The sequence below is a fragment of the Leptodactylus fuscus genome, chromosome 6 (assembly GCF_031893055.1).
Source record: "Leptodactylus fuscus isolate aLepFus1 chromosome 6, aLepFus1.hap2, whole genome shotgun sequence".
Classification (NCBI taxonomy): Eukaryota; Metazoa; Chordata; class Amphibia; order Anura; family Leptodactylidae; genus Leptodactylus; species Leptodactylus fuscus.
The window spans coordinates 68,249,263-68,270,774 of NC_134270.1; the positions used below are offsets into that span (position 1 = coordinate 68,249,263).

The 21,512-nt window shown below is 41.1% G+C and overlaps 1 protein-coding gene across 1 annotated transcript in view; it reads left to right on the top strand.

The window, feature by feature from the left end:
• The window catches only part of LOC142210731 (synaptotagmin-1-like), a 166,206-nt gene that overhangs the window by 13,819 nt on the left and 130,875 nt on the right, over positions 1-21,512 (top strand). The window lies entirely within an intron of this gene.

The following is a 21,512-nucleotide window of genomic DNA, read 5'->3' on the forward strand; positions in this document are numbered from 1 at the left end:
TTGCTTTGTCAAAGACCATCTTTATATGTCACTAAATGAGCAAAATCTAACGAGTATCATACTGTGTTGTTAACTATACACATACTGTGTGTACTTCCCATGTCACCAAATTAGGAGAGATAATATAATACAATAAAAAATAATACGTTCAAGGCTAAGGTCCCACACTGCAGAAACGCAGCTTTTTTTGTTGCAGATTTTGTTGCGCTTTTTTTGAGCCAAAGCCAGGAATGGATTGAGCAGAAGGGAGAAGTATAAGAAGTTCCTATATATTTCTCATTCCTTTTGTAAGTACTCCTAGGTTTGGATATATTAAAAAAAAAATGCCGCAAATCTGCAACAAAAGAAGCTGTGTTTCTGCAACATGGGGCTTTAGCCTAAATTTGAATTCTCATCACATGAAGAGGTAAAAGATCACCAGTACTGGATCACTAGGATTCAGCACTGCAACCCTTTTACAGTTTTGCTGGTATCCTAGTGGTATGCCATCACTTTATGAGATGGGAATACCCCTTAAAGCCATAAAAACGTGAAAAGCTTAGGTAATATAAATGATACTGTAGATGAAACTTATAGTAGACCTCCAATGGATATTGATCTAGGAGCGAGTTGATGCACTGTTATTATTGTACACACTTCCTCTGTTGGTTTGTAGACATCACACAATCACAGTTTTAATAGAAATGTCATATTCTTAGGAAAATTATAGCATATTTAGAAGTTGGTGAAAAAAGAAGGTAACTGTGAGAACTACCAATCACAATAGAGGACACCAAAGAGAGAATCTACGTGTCATGTATCTCCCACAGGCCTTGTATTAGGTATAACACAATGTATCCCTTGAATCAGTGCTTCAACCTTTTTTGCACCAGGGACCGGCTTCAAGCAAGACCATTTTTCCATTGCTTGGCAGGGTGGGGCATGGGCAGGGTTTTGGTTATATGGGGGCTGGGTTAAAGGCAGGCTCCACTGTGTGGACGGGAAGGGTCTCCATTGGGATGCTCTGGGGGGCAGGTGGGTGGGAAATGAGCATCTGAGCGGACATGGTGAATCGCTAGACACCGAGATTGGATACTTTGTGCTAGGCCACGTTCTTATGGTAACATGTAAACTATAGGGTAGCACAGCGTCCTGTAGCTGCTACGTGGCCTAGTGCAAAGTATTCAGCTAAGACTGAGGTCAGCTTGCCGTGGACTGGCAAAAAAAAAAAAAAAAAACAGCCCGGTTCTGGTCCCCAGATCTGTGATTGGGGACCCCTGCCTTAAAGTGCTTGTGACCAGCCATTGTTTCCTCATGTCGACAAACAGCCTTAGATTGGGATTTCCTATAATAGATTAAATAATGAAATCACAGACAAGTTGAAAAGATTAGCTTATCATATACCACATCAAATAATTCAGTAAAGTGTTATTTTAGGACACTTTGGGTGAAGAACATACTCACCTCTGTACTTTTAATACTCTATTAAATTTTGGTGCTTCTTGTCCTTGGGGATTAATATAATTTAAAAGCAATCTAGATGCATTAAAATGTTGTTTACCTAATTGTATCTACTGCAGAGAAATCATGACGATTAGAAATAAAGCAGAGAGGAAACAACCAGAATGACTTGTAGTTATATGGCAAGTATGAACTCATCCATAGACTAGTATGGACTGTACTATGAGGAGGGATTATGGCACATTGCAAGGCATATATCAATAATATTAAAATGTAATGACCATGGAAGATGCTAAAGAGCAAATATTCCAGCCTGAGATTAATTCTGCTTTATTGCTTATATGAGCTCACATACTTGTCTACAAAATAAGCTTCAATATAGCACATAGGCTTATTTCTCTAATGCACTGATAACAGAAAAACATCATAGAAGCAAAGATCCAGCTGTGCGGTATTTCCATCAGGCCTGGAGGATAATCCATCCTTTTCTCTTGATCTAATTTTCTTACTTGGGTGATGGATGGGACTTAGCAAGCACCGAGTGGGAGTATGGGTGTGGCAAAATAAGTCCTCCATATGAAATCTGTTATTACTGTGTATTTCCAAGTATTGTGTGTCCCTGTAGCTGCATCACATCCTCCATTAACCTGACAAAGACTCCGCACAATATCCTGCAGAAAAGAGCCATAAAATTGCTGGAGCCAGGTATTTGCGTGGCTTGCCTGCAATGAAATAGCAGGGACCCTGTCAAAGACTTGCTTATATTGGTAAGTGCCATGCGGTGAACTAGCAGGAACAACACAAAGTACTTAGTGCGCCAATTTTCAATTAAATGTCAGAGAGCAGAAAGTAAAATAGACAACGGCTGTTCCTCTATCACAAAATAGCAGGAAGCTTGTAAATAGGTAGGGTGTTTAGTGGCACGGTGTGTAAAAAGCAGCAGTATTTTATTAACTGCACAAATTAGCCAAATATGAATTTATTATTGTCTTCTTTTAAAAAAAATATTAAGCTTCTATATAGTGAAACTATTAGGCAATGAAATTGTGTTACTATCAGGTATTACTATCTACGTCACTATACAGAATAAAGAGAGTCACTTTCCAAGTCATTGCCCTGTACACATAAATCTGCAGAGGTTATCTCAGGTTCTAGGGATAATATCGCTCCTTAAGGAGAGATCACCTTCTCGGGCGTATGGAGTCTTACAAAAGCCTTTTTTGCTCCAATGGGGGATTATGGGAAAAATATGCAAATCTGTTTTCCAAGATGTAAATAGGAAAACAGTGCCTCTGCTTGCTGCCCTCTAGGAGCAGCCCCCTTAAACATCATGCCCAACTTTTTCAACAAGCCTTTAATGCTATGATGCGGGGATTAACCAAATCAGTATCCCAGCTTTGGACAGTGCTGCTTCGATCTGGTTGGATCTCCTCAGCACAGTGTAGGGAAAAATGATTTGGCAGAGAGGAGAGACTTCTAGACCAGGTTCTGGGAATAATATTGCTCCTTAAGGAGAGATCACCTTCTCAGGTGTATGGAGTCTTACAAAAGCCTTTTTCGCTCCACTGAAGTTATCTCATGAAGACAACCACTTTTTCTAATTGAAGATGAATCGGTAGTAAGCTGACTTCTAAAGCCCGCAGTGAACTGCTCAGTAGAAAAGTTGTCTCATCTACATAATACCTGAATTGACTGGGTCCACCCGGGCAAATTCATTGCTAGTGAGGCTTGTCTATGACATATAGAAAAAGGTCTGGGGGACAACTTCTTTACCTCTTTAGTGAAACAACAAAGCCTTGTTTGCTACTTGCAGCCTCATCTCCATAACAATTAATTTTTAAGATAGTAATATCAATTAGTTGAATATTGGCCACTAATTTTGGCAGGACCAGATGACCATCTAATGTGTATGGCCCTGTCCCTGCAGATGTCAGGAAACAACTAGCGTAATCCCCTTTTGTTCTCTATGGAAATAATGCAGTTCCAGAGGAGTCTAGAAGTTGCTTACTTCTCTTCCATTGGTCAAGCTGAGTGTCCTTGTGTCTGCAGGCCAGAAGGAATATCTCTCAGTTTAAACTACATGTATGGCCAGCTTCAGAATATGAGACTTGATATTTTTTTTTACTTTTGTATGGAATATAAGGCTGCAGAAAACCTCAAATACTGTTACGGGAACATTATGTACCTTTGTATGGCTCTGATCTAACATAGAACACAGAGGTGTGAATCTATATGAAGGTGTGAAGCAAAGTGTTAGGTTACATCTTATGTGCTTGCAGGCCTATAGGAGGCATCCATAGTCAATGTACAGTACAGGGTGTATGCATGCTATGCTATACTATACCATACGATACTATACTATACTATACTATACTATACTATACTATACTATACTATACTTGCGACACTCAAAGAGCATTGAAGGCAATTTGGAGAACAACTCCTTATATATGGTTTTTCAACCATCTGGTCACTAGGCTTTCTCCTGTAAATTGACCCAGTAACAAAAAATATCAGATTCCCATAGTGATAGTAACTAGAGATGAGCGAATACCGTTCGATCGAGTAGATATTCGATCGAATATTAAGGTATTAAAGTTATTCGATTCCAAACGAATACCACGTGGTAAACGCAGTGAAAATTCAAATCCCCTCCCACCTTATTACCTGGCGTTTTTTTGCACCAATAACTGTACAGGGAAGGTGGGACAGGAAACAGGAAAACGTAGGCATCGAAAAAAAAATGGGAAAAAGTCATTGGCTGGCGAAATCAGGTGACCTCCGATTCATAAGAATAGCGTCAGCCATATTCGTGTCATTTGCGGTTTGGAGTTAGATAAGGAGAGATGTTGTGCTGATGGCGAGAAAGGATTTAGGTTTGGATAGGCAGGAAAAATTAAAACCAACAGCTCTTTTAAGAGCTAAAATGCTTCACCAGTGTATATACACCACTAGTATATACACTTAGCTCGTAAAATTTCACAAAAGCCCTTTTTAGGGCTCAAATTCTCCACCAGTGGTATCCAGTCCACCAAGAAGGTCAGCTGTAACGACACATTAGTGAGCGTAACCATCCCACTACTGTGTGTGATGCAAGAATCCCTCATCGCCATCAGGGATAATGCATTGCACGCTGAGGAGTCGGGGATAGGAGCAGACCCATCTCAGCAGGATAGTCACTGCACACTCCTGTCAGCTTCTCAGCCTGTAATGATGAAGGAAGAGGAGGAGGATGATGAAGTGGCAGATGAGATGATTGTCACACACGAGGCTAGCGGGGAAGTGCAGTGTGTCCCATTACTTCAGCGCGGATGGGGCAAAGGGGAGGAGGAAGAGGAGGAAATGGACAGTGACCAGTGGGGGCAGTGAAGTCATGCCAACTAACACCCTGGCACACATAGCTGACTTCATGTTGGGCTCCTTTTCCAGTGACAAATGCATTGTCAAAATCCTGGAGAGCAACCAATACTGGATTTTTGCAATCCTCGACCCCCTGTATAAAAATAACATATCATCTTTCATTCCGGTAGAGGGGAGGGCCAATCACATTTATGATTTCCACAAGCAACTTGTGCAAAATATGATCGAAATGTTTCCATCAACTCTTGTTGGCAGCAGAGAGGACAGTTCCTCCAAGGTGTGGGACACCTTAATGGCACCCTCTCGCCAAACTACCACCACTGAGGGACCTAGTGTCACCAGGAGGGACAAGCATAGGCGCATGTTGTGGGAATACCTGGCCGACGACAGCCCTGTCCTCTCCGATCCCTCTGCGCCCTACACTTATTGGGTGTCAAAGTTGGACTCCGACAAGGCTCTATTCATCCATAGAGCATAATATTAGGCTCCTACAGTCCTCAATTCATCCCAAGTGCCAAAAACTAAAACTCTGCTGTTTAAAGGCTCAATTCACCCAAAGGGCCATAAACTAAAACTCTGCTCCTACAAGGCTCAACTCACCCCAAGGGCCAAAAACAATGCTGGTGCAAGACTCTACTCACCCCAAAGGCCAAAAACACTGCTGGTTTAAAGGCTTAACTCACCCCAAGGGCCAAAAACACTGCTGGTTAATGGATCAACTCACCCCAAGGGCCAAAAACACTGCTGGTTAAAGGCTCAACTCACCCCAAGGGAAAAAAAACTCTGCTGGTGCAAGGCTGAACTAACTTAAAGTGCCTAAAACTATGCTGGTAAAAGGCTCAGCTCACCTCAAGGGCCTCAATCTCTGCTGGTAGCTCAGCTTAAGGGCCTCTAACTTAATTTGGAAGGGCTCACGTGAAGGGTCAGAAAAGTAAATTTTGGAGGCCTCACCACATCACTCACACATAAACAATGACAGTTAAGGGTGGGGGCTTTTGGATTTCCCATTGCCTATGCCATCTGTGGTTGTCACGGGCAACGTGATTTAAAGGGGTGCATGCTAATGTTTCTTTAGCTTTAAATTTGTGTTTCTGTCCAAACTATTGTGGAGGAAAGAAGGTTTCCAAATATTTTTCAACTTTCATAGAGGTTCTTTTGAGTGTCTAAGTTGATAGGCTGTGATATTGTTGTAACACTGGGACTTGGGCGTGTTAGATGCCCCCAGACATGCTTCCCCTGCTGTCCCAGTTGCATTGCAGAGGTGCTGGCATCATTTCCTGGGGTGTCATAGTGGACTTGGTGACTCTCCTTAGTCGAATTTGGGTTCCCCCTGAAACGAGCATTTTTTCCCCATAGACTATAATGGGATTCGAACGAATATCGAATATCAAATATTTGACTACTCGCTCATCTCTTATAGTAACACAATTATGATTATTGCTTCCTAGCCTTTGGTAAAGCTGCATATTTTAGTCATATCTCTATGCTAGTTCATTATTTTACTCTAGATTATGGAAGTAAAGGGCTTGTACATCAGAGACACATCTCTATAGGTCTGGCTGATTAACTTGCAGGCTACTGGATGAAGTAAATGTATTAGGGCCGAATGTCAGACTCAAAGGCATTGACAATGCTAATGGCTGGTTTAAGGCCTAGTGAGGCTTTTGCTATTTTATCCTTCAACCTCTTCCAGTAGCTGTTTAATGATCGGTTAGATGTTTCTGCTTTTTGATATGAAGAGAATATAAGATGTAGATGTCTACTTGTTCACTGGTCAGAAAAGGAAGGAAATGCAAACCGTGGTGTCACTGCCATAGAAACTGCTGGGGTTATGGAGTCTATGGAGGATATCATGGTGCTGAAAATCACCCACCTCCAAATGGAGATTCTTTTTTATGATAAATTATCAATTTTTACATTGTCCTTGGAGTAACATAACTGTGAAGAGGAGGAAGGTGAAGGGGGCTGGGGGGAATAGGCATTTTACTGTGTTCCTTCTCCACCACTTGTATAGACTCCATGAGAATCAGAGAAAAAGACACTGGGAAAGATGCATCATGCCTTGTATGCCAGAACCTGGACCCGCCAGCTTTATGCTCATTGTGCCAGTTTACTATCAAAAATGATTCCTGAAATCTGTGCCAGTTGTAAGTAGAGGGCACACCTGATATATGAGGAGGTAAGTGCCTTGTCATAGATGAAGCGCACCCTCCACTGGTGCCTGGCATTGAAATTCCGTTCTTCATAAATCTACCCTAGAGTATTTTACAAAACTATGGAACTACCATAAGATACATTTATTAGATTCATTATTATTTTTGTAACCTTTTCTAGACTTGTGACATGCTAGTTGTTGGCTGCCTGTCATTTATGATTATTTTATGCCAGGGCAGAGGTTTGTACCGCACGCAGTACATGGGTATAGTTACATTGAGTCCGACTTTGGCCGCATTTGTTTAAGTTCACGGCCAGTTTCTGGTACAAGTCTTTGGTACAAAATATACAAAAAAAATACTCTATATTTAAACCAACTTGTCAGAGAATATCCAAGCAGAAAAAAGACAGAAATAGTAAATCTGCCCCTTGTCTCATAGTGTAGATCTTGGCCTGAATCCATTCCCTGGGTTTTGTCTGAAAGAATCAACACCATGTCTAGAGAGATGTCCATAAGCATAATATGAATTGGCATCCAAGGAAGACTAGTATGTCCACTGGCTTAGGAATTCAGAAGTAATTAAGCTCAGCCACAAGTTGTTGGAGGGCATTTAGGGATAAGTGTAGATCAGTATAGATGCCACACTCTCTCAGACCACTCATTAGAAGTTTCATACTGGTACCAAAGGATTATTCACACAATGGAAAATAACGGACATCACACGGCAGCATTAAATGCAATGCAAGTGCTATTCACATGATCATTGTAATGGACCTTCAAAATATACAGTACAGACCAAAAGTTTGGACACACCTTCTCATTCAAAGAGTTTTCTGTATTTTCATGACTATGAACATTGTAGATTCACACTGAAACCATCACAACTAAGAATTACCACATGTGGGATTATATACTTAACAAAAAGTGTGAAACAACTGAAAATGTCTTATATTCTAGGTTCTTCAAAGTAGCCACCTTTTGCTTTGATTACTGCTTTGCACACGCTTGGCATTCAGGAAGTAGTCACCTGAAATGGTCTTCCAACAGTCTTGAAGGAGTTCCCAGAGTTGCATATTCAATAGTTTTTGTTTGTCTTGTTGCAGATTTTATTGCCAAATTAAAATTTCACAGCATAGTTACAGATATGATCATGGAACCCAACAGATGCCATTACAAGTCAGTTGAGTCCACCAGCCACCATTGGTGATCCTTGTGCTAACAATAGAAATCATAAACATAGATGTGAATAGACAATTAATTAGTTTGTCTGTCTTATATTTATCTATACACAGATGTAGCCAAGGTTAGCTTGACATTTTCAAATTAACTGAATAATTGCAGCCAACTTCAGCTTTATTTTTGCAATGAATTCTGTTGTTGAGATATCGCAATGAAGCAAGTTTTCAGATTCAAATGAAAGAAGGCTATCTATCTATCTATCTATCTATCTATCTATCTGTCTATCTATCTATCTACAGTATCTATCTATTTACAGTATCTATCTATTTATCTATCTATCTACAGTACAGTAGCTATCTATCTATCTATCTATCTATCTATCTATCTATCTATCTATCTATGCATCTAACTTGATGCCTCAGTTAGAGAAATGCAGAGGTATATATGAATATTACAAGACACATTACACAGAACAGATATTATCTGCCTCCATGTTCAGGTGGGGATTCATTCTATCACCCAGTAGTGGCAGCTATCGTTACATTGATAGCAAACACAGGGAGTCTTTTTCTGACCCCTAACCACAGCTCTGCTACTCTCCTTCCAGGCCGTGGTTTGTGTAAGTACAGTATTGCGAAGCTATTTAGGTAAAGAACAATATGTCTATGTTATCTATGTTTTTTTGTATATGTATTTGTACTCACATAAATCTCTATAATTCTGGACACTTGACAAAATCTGGTGTGTGTCGCTATGTATGTCCCTAACCCCCACTATCCATAGTGGTACTGTAGGTGTATAATCTATCCACCCGTACAAGTGGTCCCTGTGTTCTACTTGATTTACTTTGTAATCCTAGACATCACTATATATAGCATTTTCTCATGCAGCCAGGAATACGTTAAAAGCTGGCATGAACAATCTTTTCACATGGCTGTGAAAGTTAACTGTTCATTGCAGCCCTGCCGAGTATATTGTTCGTACAGAATACCTTTTATATCCCGTTTCACCATTGGACCCCACAGCAGCTACAGAGTTTGTATTATGTTAGAATAGCTTGGGATCAAAGGGTAACAATAGTATTCACATTTCCTGGTCATGAAGTGTTTCCAATACACATTCAGCTTTTCTACCTGTGTCTTCATTCTGCAATGCGGTGGATATAAAAGGCAATATTGCTGAGAAAAGAACTTTTATGTTGTTCAAACATAGTTATTGCATTTATTGCAGACACTAGTTTACATTTTATCTCCATTTTTTACATATAATGGCTACACGCTGGACGAGCTGAGGCCTATAATGACTCATGTAATGAACACTGTTGTCATCGGGTGTAGGGTAATGAGAAGGATTCACTCGGGTAATTACCACTGGTTTAGTCGAGGAGAATTTCATTTAGGGTCCTGGCATTCCATGTTTGCATTTTGTTTTAAAGCAGTTCAATATATTACACAGACTGGAAGGGAGAAATAGAATAATGTACAGATCAACAGACACAGCAGTATTTGCATGCAACAGGAACCAGGTCTGTGGGATGCAACAAGAACAGAGGGGATGATTCTGTAAGGGGGGTGGGGGTGGGGGGGGTTCACACTACAAGTGTCTTAGGCTTTACAAAGCAACATTAATAGGTAAATTCAGTGGGAGACAAATAATGCAGCTTAATGGCAAATTCACCTAGATATGTATTTACACATGTATTACTGCATAAGTAACCAGCACTAGATTGTTTAATATCCTGACAATAGAGAATAACTAAAGCTCTATCAATTAAGAAATCAAAAAATAATCACTCCAATAAAAAGTGGTTTTGACCATTAGTACACTGCCTGGCCAAAAAAAAAGTCGCGTTGTGCAACAAGGTACCGTTGTATATTGGAATAACAATTAAGACTTAGAGTACATTCAGATGACTGAGATGCAAAATGGCTGTGAAAATGACCATTTTGGTATCCATGAAAACGGACAAAAATAGGACATAACTTATATTTTGATGGTCATGTGAATAGCCCCCATACACTGACATTGAATTTAATGCTACCATGTAATGTCCGTTAAAAAAACGTTGTGTGAATGTAGTCTTATGCATTCGGGTTTCCATTTGGAGCAGCAGTACTTTTGTCTTCACATGCTTCATGTAGAAACTGAGTGGAAAACACGCAGACCCCATTATAGTCTATGTGGTCCGCGGGTTTCCCATGAATTTCCATTCATGGGGTCCCCAAGCATACTCCCTGAACGCAGATGTGAACCGGGCCTAATATCTAATATGTAAAAAGTAACGCAGCAAGATAAATGGAAAAGGAAACATGTTTCTTAGAATTGGAGGAATGCTTTAAAGGGGTTGTCCAGGAAAAACTGATAATTAACCCTTAAAGTAAACTCCCTCCTCCCACCTAACATCTAATTTATATCAATTAAAAAAATCTATAATTACCCATATCTCTGGAGCGGTCATGTGACCACCCCAAGGACGCTTTCTGATAATCCGAAGACGTTCCATTTCACCACTTCTCCCTCCCCTATCTCCAATACTTATCCAGCCTTCTTGTGTCTGGGGAACGGTGCCTCCCTTCTTTCTGTCTTCTAGCAGTGGGCAGAATAGATTAGCCAGTGAGATGGGGGAGCATGGGAGGGGCTAGTAATGGGCGAGTTCAAAAGACTTAGTAAGATAGTGAGGGTGGGAGGGGCTAGTAATGGGCGGGATCGGTAGTCAGTGAGAGTGGGAGGGGCTAGGGAGACAGAGGGATTCATACCTCCCAACCGTCCCGATTTCCGCGGGATATTCACAAATTCGGTGTCCTGTCCTGCGGTCCCGGTCGGCGGGAGGTATGTCCCGATTTCAACTCCGGAGGACGCTGGTGAGTTGAACATATAAGCGAGTAAAGCAGGAGCTGTCACAGCTCAGCTCCTGCCTTACCGCTGCACTCTGGCTTCGACATGTGTAGGTGCAATGTGATGACGTCACATCGGGCCTACAACTATGTGAGTGGAGTGAGAGAGCGGAGAGAGTGGCGGGGGAGTGTTGGAAGGTGAGTATAATTATTTGTTTGTGTTAAACATTGAGGGGAACGTAATGTAGGGGGCCTATGAAACTTGGGGCATACGAGGAGGGGGGGAGAACGGCATGACACTGGGGCAGATGGGAGGGGGAGAACGACATTACACTGGGGCAGATGAAGGGGGTAGAATGGCATGGCATGGCACTGGGGCAGATGAAGGAGGGGAGAACGGCATGACACTGGGGCAGATGAAGGGGGAGAGAACAGCATGACACTGGGGCAGATGAAGGGGGGAGAACGGCATGGCGTGACACTGGAGCAGATAAAGGGGGGGAGAATGGCATGACACTGCGGCAGATGAAGGGGGAGACATGAATCTGGGGAAAGAGATGGGGGGACATGAATCTGGAGGCAGAGATGGTAGGACATGAATCTGGGGGCAGAGATGGAGGGGGGGACATGAAACTGGGGGCAGATAAAGGGGTTATATGAAACTGGGAGAGATGGAGGGGGGGAATATAATTTACAGGTGACTGTAGGAAGATGAAAAATGAATGAGAATGGGCGGAGTCAACATAAAAGTGGGCAGAGATAAGTTTGCCACGGTGTGCACACGCACCGCATATTTTGTCGCTCTTTTGGCTCTTCAAAAGTTCGGAGGTATGGGGATTTGTTATGCAGTGAGAGAGGACGGGGGGAAGGGGGATGAATGAGAGAGAACTAGTGTAGAAACTACACAGGAAGCTGCACAGAAAGAAGCTACAGCATATAAACAAGCACAGAAGATGCATCAGCAATCAGAGATACCCAGAGATCACTCCAAACACTGCTAAAGCTATATGTGTGCACTTATTAACCCTTCACTAGCACTAAAACACCGTTATAAAAAAAAAAAAATTCTGCCCGGAAAATCCCTTTAACTTCCAATTATTGAATGCAGTTTATTAAGCACAACGCAGATTTTTTTTTGTCTTTTTGAATCTAAGGGCGAGTTTTTTGGCAGTGGATTTTGAGGCAGAATCCGCCTCAAAATCTGCCTGCCAAAACGGCTCCCATTGACTTCAATGCCCTATCTTGCGCGGATTCCGCGGCTGACTCAGCACATTCATTTGGGCCTAATCTGGAGCGGAATGCTGTGACGGGATGCCGCTACACTGCATTGGCAATCTGTTGTGGCTAGCTGCACGGTTTGTTCACATGCGGAATCCATTTTCCGCTGTGTGAACATACCCTTACTGTCTATATCTGACTGTCAACATAAGCTAAGTAAGTAGAAGTACATATATTAGGCATTAAGAAAGCTTAAATGCTTGTGTTGTTTTTTTTCAAGTGCAATTCATGTACGTGTGGTATTTGTAACCTTTGTTACATGCAATTATCCTCTCTGTGTTCCACTATCCTAGAAGCCGCTTAATTGGCACTAAATGACTGATACATGGAATAATTTATGGTAATTTATACCTTCCTCTCTTCCTCATCATAATAATTAAGGGAAATGCATAAAAAAACATGTTATTAATGTTAAATTGTTAAGCAGGCAGAAGATTTTTGGGGAAGAGGGTTAACTGGTGGGAAATATAATTTTTTTTTTTTTTGCGCTAATATAATGATTCATTTAAGATCATGAGTCACCAAGGAACAATATAATGTACAACTATGGAGTAATATGGAGAATCACAATAGGTGATATCATTATGGTGTTATGCTACATAGTCATGGGTGTGCTTCATTCTATGCTTTATAAGCTGTACTTACAGGGAGCAGTACTGAAGGTAACCAACCATCTGCTGGCTACAATTCTGACTCCCTTATTGCTGGTGGCAATTCCACATACAAGAGGCTTATACTTGAAATCTGGCTCGAGCACAGATTAAAATAGAAGACGGAATGATTACTCATCTTTTCAGACTTGTAGATGGATTAGTACAGTGGGGCAGCTTTATCATATGCCTACCCCATTTTTCTGACCAGCGGTGAAAAAAATGTTGCAACATGGGTTTTTACACCACAATTGCCACTGACAAGAACGTGCTGGTGGTGGAACATCAATCATGCCAGATTTATCATTTATATATATATAAAGTGTTTTTTTGCCAATGTATAGCACAATTATTTTGGCACCGTACTACGTGGTTCTGATAGTTAAGCACTGTGAAATCTAAACTGCATAAGAGTGTTCAAACATGAGGCACCTCACTATGTACCATTTAATGTAAGACCAGCTCTCTGGATACCTAAAAACATTCTTGAGATTATAAGTGCATATGTTAGTCATGGAGGGTTGGATATTCCCTATTTCTTGTTCCCCTGATATAAGTGATATAAGCAAGTTCTATATGATAACCCCCATATTTAATATACTTGGTAGGCCATAAACTATCCTCTTGTTGGACAAAGAATTACTAAATGTCTATAATCAGTGTCAGAATTTTTTTAAAAATAGCACAAGTTTTTCACATTACTGAAGACAATATGGTGAAACACAAGTTGTTTTAAACACATGTATGTTAATAGGTTATTATGCTATGTTACATTTAATAGAAAATTTCCTAGTTGTAAGATATTAATGTATGTTGTATAAATGCTAATGTGTATTAGCATTTACCTAAATGGATGACCACACACTAAAAACAAAGCCGCCACCAAGTAATTCTAAAAATTCTATAAAAATATGATATACTAGTTGTTGAGAACCTTTTGATGTTAGCACAATTACTGAGCAATTCAAGATTTTCCCAAGTTTTATTCTATCCCACTTGTCGACATTAAAAATCCAGGCCTAGTTTTTCTGAATTTTGAGTTGAACAATTGGTGATCTGATGAACTGCTAATCTTGTGCCACCAAATTTGGTGTCTGTAGCATCATATTTATCGAGTTGACTGCATTTACAGTGGCTGTCCATTAGGTGTAATCATTTTTTATAGAATTTTCATAAGAGAACAGAATAAATGCACAATACAGAATGCAAACAATGGTGGTAACATCGTGGTAACACTTGTGCAAATGGAAGCCTAAGTCCAAGACATGTAAAGGAAGAGTAGAACAGAGGTGAAAAAAGAGAAGAGGAGGAAGGGGTAAACAAAAGGACATTGGGAATCAACAGACACCAAAGGGGAAAATAAAAAAAAAAGGGGTGAGGAAGGGGTGTAGGAAAACAGGTAGAGTCATGAAAATAAGTTTGAGAATTCGGATGACTCCTGAAACACCACCCACGGGCGCCAGAGGGTCTCAAACTTAGAGGAGGTAGGGGAATCCACCGCAACCAGAGCCTCCATCCACCTAATGCGGAAAAGCTCCTGGAGCCACTCCATCAGAGAGGGGGTTGTGGTTGTCCATTTAGGGCCATTTCACATACCAAACACATCACAAATTGTCCCACTGCTAGGATCCCCAGAGATCAGCTCTGATCTGTATGGAAAGTTGGCAGTCACTCTCCAATATTTAAAGGGGTACTCCCACGTCGCATACTCACCCGTCTTCGTTCCTCTAAAATCTTCTGTCTTCCGGCTTTGTTTCGTCATTGGTGGGCGGGGTCACATATGCAAAGCCAAGCGGCGAGATGCCGCCGGCCCTGCGTGCGCGCTCATACACCAGTCTACCCTTCACAATGCAAATACAGACCCGACACCCTGTGGGTCTGTATTCGCATTGTGAAGGTTAGACTGGTGTATGAGCTTGCACGCAGGGCCGGCGGCATCTCGCCGCTTGGCTTTGCATATGTGACCCCGGAGCAGAGCGGAACAGCATTGCTTCTGCCGCTGCTGGCTTCATGCAGGGCAGAAGCATAGCGATGTGCCTGTGCCGGCGTCTAACAGTCCCCAGCATCCGCCTATTACAGCGGATGCCGGGGAGTTAGACGCCGGCACAGGTGAAGCCAGCAACATCGCTATGCTTCTGCCCTGCATGAAGCCAGCAGCGGCAGAAGCGATGCTGTTATTCCGCTCCTCCGCCCCCCAGAATAGCAGCATCGCTTCTGCCGCTGCTGGCTCCATGCAAGGCAGGCACATAGAGATGTTGCTGGCTTCACCTGTGCCGGCGTCTAACCCTGTATTGGCGGCCCCTTCCCCCAAAGGGTAAACTACCCCCCCCCCTCCAGGCTCGCTCCCGTGCACTTAGCCCCTCCTCCCTCCCCCCTGAGAGCAGCAGACACATCACTTGACTCAGGAGCAGCTACGTCAGGGCTGTGGCCACAAAAAAATGAATAAAGTGAGATAGTGGACAAACAAAGCAGTTTTGCTGAAGCAGTGTATTTAGGAAAAGTCTTACATTCACATTAATAAGCATTATAGATAGGATCCTTGTGACGGGACAACCCCTTTAAGCATTACACAATGACAACTTATAATGCGGGACAGAATAGATCTTCAAGGTGAAAGACTACTCTCCTCTGCACATGGAGGATCCTGCAAATGGGATCCCTTCTATTAACTCAGAATACCTTACTAGGAAATATGAAAATGTTTTGTTTTTTCTTAACTGGGAGACCTATTTAATGGAAAATACCCAATCATCTTTCCGTTAAGTACAGGAGAAAAGGATATGTTCCACTGAAAGAGTATAGCTTTGTGCTGTAGATAGGTCCCATGATCCATGTATAGCAGAATATGAGCTCATGCACCTTCCAGCTGTTTTACCTTTCCTTGCCTGTCTTCCTGCCGACTTGCTTTATGACATAAAAATGGAGAAGATTTGGCATGTGAAACATACTAGATAAAAAGTCACCTGAACAAATGGGTTCATATAAGAATAGGAAAATAGTAATATTTATAGTGCTGATAAACACAACTATAGGTCACCAGGCAAGAGCAGTATTAACAGGAAGTAACAGGGGCAAATTAAGAGTGTGTCTATACTTACATATGCATGCCGGTGAGAAGTGACAAAGCGTGGGCGCAAACGAATGAAAGAACTTGCACATTCTAAAAAAGCAAGCCATGGTGTGAGATAAAGAACAAGAGTGGAAGGGGTGGGGGAGGGAGAAAAAAGAAACATTCAAATGGGTAAAGATAGAAATGGGAAAAAATAGAGAATTAGAGCTGAATAGTAGAAAACAATGGACGGCAGAAGAATAGAGAACATAGTGCTGCAAGAGATGTTTTATATAAAAGGAAGCTGGCAGATTAGAACATGACGAAGTCCTTTATAAAGCTTGTAATATAACATGAAAAGCCGCTAGAAGTGGAGAGACAATGCATTCTCTGAAATTATTAGCTGTGCAAACCTATTATGGGAGGAAAATAACAGAATTAAGATTCTTTCATGGTGCAGACTGTCCTTTCAGAAGACTGGAGAGGAAGGGAGGACCAGGGAAAAAATAGTCAGAAGACTGAGTCATTTTAGTCATGCACTAATTGTGGAAATACATTAATAGTTACAGACCATGTCACTTCTTATACATCGAACATGGCTTCTGCGCGATCAGAAGGAAGGAAATGGTTTAGGAAAAGGCTGCAAGGCAGATCACACCAGCCATGCAACCTAGAAATGAATATGTGGATTCTATGCGGTGCAATGAATTGTGGGTATACAGAACTCCTAAAAATAATGTTGGCTATGAAGGATAACAAAAATGATGATTGTGATTCTACCCCATAGCAAATCCCCTATCCGCCAATCCACCATGACCGTGTTCGGCAGCAGGCTAAGAACATGAAAAGCTTTGATTTATATTATAGCAATAATGAACACAATGATGTTACGGTAGGTGGATAATACACATAGTGGTGTCAAAAGCCTAACAAGTATATTACAAATAAGAAGTGAATTTATTATAATCGGGAGTCGCTATAGGTGAGGCTTCAGTTCGATATTATGTTTTCACATTGTGGAGGAATATATATTCTGCTGCCATAGCCTTTGTTCATTTTAGACACCTGAGATTACCAATGGAAACCATAAATGAGAAGACACGTTGGGGAAGAAAAAAAAAAACACAAAAAGAATATTTTTATTTATTCACTTTTTGTTCTATCATTTATATTCATTTGGTGCTATAATAATTTTTTTGCATTATCATCTTTATCCATTTATTTATCATCAGATTATTATAACCTTATTATTCATGTTTAGATTGATTTGTGCTTTTTGCCATATTTAGTCACACATAATTCATCATCAATTTTTCACATTTATTATCATAGATTGATGGATTTACACATTTATTAGTCATAGCAATTATTTATTCCTCACTTTTGCATTCCTTTTTTCTAATGTCACCTTGATCTGTATATGTTTTTTGTAGGTTTTAAATCTTTATCATTGAGCATTGTTTTGCAGGATGTGACATGTACTACATCGTTCCACTACTATGTAGTTTGCCATTGCTGTGTTGCATTAGCGACGTCACAGATGTGGGATTTTTCTACTCGACAGTGCCAGACAGATTGTAAGCCCAATTTTTTCCTATCACTATGTCTTTGGAGTATGGGAGGAAACGCAGGCAAACACGGGGAGAACATACAAACTCCTTGCAGATGTTTTGTCCTAGGTAGGATTCGAATCCAGGACTCCAGCACTGCAAGGCAACAGTGCTAGCCACTGAGCCACTGTGTTGCCCTGGATACCTAATTATTCATCTCTTCTAATCAAGCAACAGCTTGATAATTATTCACCATCTATTAAGTCACTTGTCTGGTGGGTTGGACATTGTATATAAGACTGCTACACTATGGATGAAGTCAACCCCCAAAAGAAGGCTGCATCCAAATTTGCATTGAGGCTTGGTGCCATCTGTGAGTGTCATATTTTCTTACACTGGGTAAGAAAATGGGAGTAATTTTATTATAGTACATATGATTGGTTATTGTTATTTGTATACTACATTATATGACTTGTTATATTTGTTCTATTATTGGCGATCCCTTTTTTACTACCGTTATTCCCAGTGATTGCAATATCTTGCTGCGGTTGTGTTCACCAGTAAATCACTGTGTACCTCGTGCTTTAAATATATGTAATATATATGTAATACAGTATATATGTAATAAAATTGATATATTTTAATTATTTTTGGCATGAGCTCTTTTTTTGTGGTTGATATTAAGTATCTTTTAGTTTGATTCTGTTCACGGTATGTAGATTTTTATGATGTTTGGCCGTTTGTCTTGTAGCTATATCATTTTTTTTACAATAGGTAGTGGTCCTGTGGAAGGGGTAAAAAACATAATAAACCATTATACTTATTTTCCCTCTCCTCCTCTGGGCCTCCTTGTTGTGTCTGGTGCTCTCTCTGGGTCTATTCTACTTTTGTCCTCCTGGGTGATGTCACTGCTGAGACCTGTGATTAACCCTGGGGCGCATGACGTTACCCAAGAGGACCAGAAGTAGACCCAGAGAGAGCACCTGATGCCACAAAAACGCCAAGAATCTGGGAATAATAAATACAATAATGTCACAATCCAGAGATATTCCCTGTATACTGCACATGGCCTCTTTCAAGCAATGCCTATTTAAAGAGCTTTAGTCCCCCCTCAGTGATAAGGGATAATGCACACAGTGATGTTACAGTACAGAGTTATTGCGCATTGTTATGTCACATTACAAGAATAATAAACAATGTGATGTCACTGTACAGATTGTAATGTTACATTACAGGGATAATAAACACTCTGATGTTGTAGTGACTGCTCTAAATTGGGTGTAGGACCCCTTTTGTTAACCCTTGCCCTTTACCTGCAATGTAGTCTTGACTAGAAATTTGACAGCTTTGTAATCAAACACTTATTGGCCAAAAAATTGATTCTCACACTTTTGTCGGAACTGGAAGGGTAGTTCATCAGAAGCATTAGTAAGAAGAAGTGTCTCTCACAAGTGTCTTGCACAGTCCTTGTACACAATTGGCTGTCACTTTCAGTGATTCACGAGGTTCATAACTGTCTGTAGAAGTCCATTTGTCTTGCGGCAAGCAGAGTAACACACGGTGTACATTGTTGCATACTTGTAATGTGTGGCTCAGATTTCCATCAGAGTTCTTAAGGGCGACAAGTCAGTTCAGCAGGTGAGGTGAACCCAATAAGGTAGATCAGCCTTGAAGTCAATGGATGTTATAGTGTAGGACAGTCACATACACCTCCATAATAGTCTGCCCCAAAAAAAGTAAGCAAACCACAGATAACCACCCTGTTCTTTGTTCTGAGTCCAGACTGACCTCTGAACATCAGTAGAAGTATAGTGAGGAAAAGGCCAACTTCTTTAGTTAGCAACGCTAGGTGGGTGAACATTAATGCCAAGTACCGTGTCCCTACCCAAAACAGGCTGGCGACCTCTGTTTAGGAACATACAGTATACAGTGTTATGTTTCTTTTGCTAACTGAAATTTGATTGTTGTACTGATGTTCAGAAGTTTTGTGTTACTGCTTTGTAATGTTCCTGTCTACCCAGAGGATGTTGTGTTAAGAAGCAACTCAATATAATATAATACAAGTCTGTTTTCAAAGTGATTCCAGCAAAGGATGATGGGAATGCAAATTGCTTAGTTGCTATATATGACAAAGTTAGGCATATCACCTGTAGGGGTAATTGTCTTTAACTAGGGCTTGAGATATTTCTTTCCTGACCCTGTTGTACATTGTTAGCCAATATTAAGATGTGTCTGTGCCTTTAAAAAAATGACACTGGCAGATGCCAAGTAATTGGCTATATGATGTCTTTATAATGAGGATGGAATATTAATCAGGAGCTGGAGGAATACAAACTTCCACATAGTTGTCATGAGTTAGGAATGGCTAATGTATTGTAATACTGCACTGAATATTATGTAAGCAGGAACAGAGCTAGAGACAGCCAGTCTGGTTTCTGCAGTATTACATTTGTCAGTAATAATTACATCAGTAGATGAGTGGCCGCTTCTTAGGGGAATTAGTCATGAGAGTCTATCCTGCATTCTTACAAGTGGAATTTGGAGAACAATTTCCCTCTAAAGTTTTGTGAATTTTGTGCCCTCTCTTACACTATATTCACACTAGCACTGTCTCTCCGATGGATCAGGACAATGGAGGACCAGAACAACAGCAGCAGACCCCATTGTCTATTATGGGGTCTGTCGGGTGTCTTTCTTTTTAAAATGAAAACGGCAGAGGAAAAGGGCCTCTGTACAAGACTTTTTCCTCCATCAATTTTTCAGGGACACTGCAATCCCAACAGGGATTCTGGTGCAGATGTGAACGTAACCTTATTATGTGAACTGTTTTTAGAAATATAGATTAGTTTGATCACATTGAATTCATTTTCTAGAAATGTTAGTTAAGGGGCAATTCGTAAATAGGCTATGGGCACCAAAAGTGCATCAAAATTGTGTTATAAATTTCTGACTCAAAAGTGGTATAAAATTAAACTAGATAGTAAAGATACACCAGATATATCATCCAGTATTAGTGTATATTCAGACTATTTTCAGTTTATACTGTCTTACTTTTAGTAAATTTGAGACATTGTTTATCTATTGCTAACCAGTTATCTCTGCCCCTTCCTCTTTTTGTGGAATTTGCCGGCTGCCTGTGGCATGCATGCTACTGTATAGGATACAACTTGCCTACTTATACCTTTCTTATGCCTTAGACCTGCACCTGCACCAGCATCATCCTGCTCACAATGAGGATCGGTCTATATAACTACAGCTGCTAACAGGCTTCAATGATCATTTGGGGTGAGCAATTGGGATCGGAAAAGATCGGATTCCGATCAGTGATCTAGTAAATTTCGCGATTGCGATCGGAATTCCGATCCCGATCTTTTTAGGTGGGATTGAGGTCAGAGGTTATTTCCCACAATACTTTGCTACTGGCCAAGCATTGTGGGAAAAGCTAACAATGTTAGCTAGGTCCCATAGGAATGAATGGATGCAGCCGGCACACAGCCTGTGCCTGTGTCCGGCCGCTTAACCCCCTGCGCGCCGGCTGCGTCCATTCATTCTAATGGGAGAGTAGCTAACATCTCTAGTAGGTAGCTAACACTAACTTGCACAGATCGCTGGTCCAGTCCCCGCTGTTCTTGCTCGTCTTCTCGCCTCGCTGCCCCAGCCTCCCAGGTTAGTGTTACAGACCTAGGAAGAAGGTGAGCTTGTGGCTTAGGAGAGTGTGGCCATGTACCGCCCACACACTCCTAAGCCACAAGCCCCACCTTCTTCCTAGGTCTGTAACACTAACCTGGAAGGGGGGGGCAGTGAGGCGAGAAGAGGAGCGAGAACAGCGGGGACCGGACCAGCGATCTGTGCAGGTAAGTGGACACCAGGGGGGAATAAGTAGCCAGAGGATTTTTTTAAATCACTACGCAGCATGGAGTCTAACAAGTATAGCATTCAATTTTTAGACTCCATGCTGTGTAGTGAATTGGATCGTTTTTAAAATCCGATCTTCAATTATTAAAAAAATCCCATTGA